A 1,499-nucleotide genomic window follows, 5' to 3' on the forward strand; every position below is an offset into this window, starting at 1 on the left:
TCTTGGTGAGATTGTGTGGCTGTGGCAATGTCACGGGGGCCTGCATACGAGGTGACAGGAAGCATTGTATAGCCAGGGCTGCCAGCTGGGGATGGACTCTGGGCTGGCCCTGGAGTCGTGGCTGTACCCGCAGCAGCTGCCAGGCTTAATGATGCTGAGGGGCCTCCTTCGTGCTGGCTGTGAGAGTGGCAATCATATATGGCCTGCTAGTCGTAGGTCTCCATGGTGCATGAGCACTGGGCAAAGCTGATGAGCTCGTGGACGAAATGCCTGGTGCGACTCAGCAGCAGCAGCTCTAAGTCGTCAGCAAAGGCCTGACTGTCCAGGTCATACCTCCTGAGGTTTGTCAGGACGATGAGCTCCGTGATGGTGATCAGTGACTGGTGGACTCCAAAGAGGACTCTCAGTTCGCGCTGGAGCCAGGGCAGCAACCTCTGAATGCTGTCCGGATTGCGGGAGAAGAACTCTGCGGAGATGTCTTGGGGGTGGCCGCCATGGGGAACCCTTTGCACGCGCATCCCTGTGCGGTACAGAGTGCGGCGGAAGTTCAGCATCTCCTCCTCTGTCGCTGGCACATGTCTCTGAGGTCTGCTCTCAGTACTGGCCTGCCTGTGCGGGGACAGCCTCTGGCTTGGCTCCCGCAGCCCTCCGGCTCTCTGCCTCTGCCTGCTGTGGCTTAGAGGCCCCTCCAGGCTGCTGCCGTCCTGGGCAGAGGATGGCATCTGAGGAGCAGGGGACTGCTGCTGCGGGTGAGCTGCAGGGCGACGGTGCCTCCTGGTGGCAGGGCGCCGAGGAGCTCTCTGTCACGGCCGCCTGGCACCAGAGCTATCTTTGGGAGGCCTCACGACATACTCCTGGTAGTCATCTTCTGCCAGCACTGTGTGCAGAATAGACTGGAAAACCTGCTTGCAGAGGGGGCATTCAGCCTTTGTTTTCGACCAGCGGAGCACACAACCAAAGCAGAACTTGTGGAAGCAGGGTTTCACGTAGGCAACGTCATCTAAGGTGTCCAGACAGATGGGACACGTAGCATCTGGAGCTGCTGGTGTTGGTGTGGTGTGCTGCAGAGGGCTGGGGAGAGCTGAGGATGAGGAACTACCATCCATGGCAGGTGCGTCAACTGCTGCTGCTGTGCTCTGCTGAAGAAAGAGAGGCCAAGATGATTCCCTTTGTCAGGAAGACTGTGAGGGTGAAGTGGGGGCTGGACTAGGGTGCAGGCGGGGGTGCAGAAGAACCATTGGCACACACCGAAACTCAGAGGAGGCACCTTTGGGGCTGAGACAAAAGAATGTGGGCGCTGGTGGGCTAATAACCTGGAAGGCCTGGGTGCCCTCAAAAAGGGAGGTGTTGTGGGTCAAGCTCCTGCCAACTAAGGAAGAGAGCAAGGAAAGGCACTGAAAAATGTTCAGGCTCAGGAACTGCCTAGGATGTGCAGAAGCTCTCTGCCTCCTTCCTCAGAAAGAGGAGAGGCCCGTTTGCACCGATACCACTTTCATCAG

The 1,499-nt window shown here is 58.4% G+C and overlaps 1 pseudogene; it reads right to left on the minus strand.

The window, feature by feature from the left end:
* Nucleotides 1-206: 206 nt before the first annotated feature.
* On the minus strand, nt 207-1,052 carry LOC134154793 (E3 ubiquitin-protein ligase Topors-like; annotated as a pseudogene).
* Nucleotides 1,053-1,499: the final 447 nt, after the last annotated feature.

This window comes from Rhea pennata, unplaced genomic scaffold (assembly GCF_028389875.1).
Source record: "Rhea pennata isolate bPtePen1 unplaced genomic scaffold, bPtePen1.pri scaffold_44, whole genome shotgun sequence".
NCBI classification, from domain to species: Eukaryota; Metazoa; Chordata; class Aves; order Rheiformes; family Rheidae; genus Rhea; species Rhea pennata.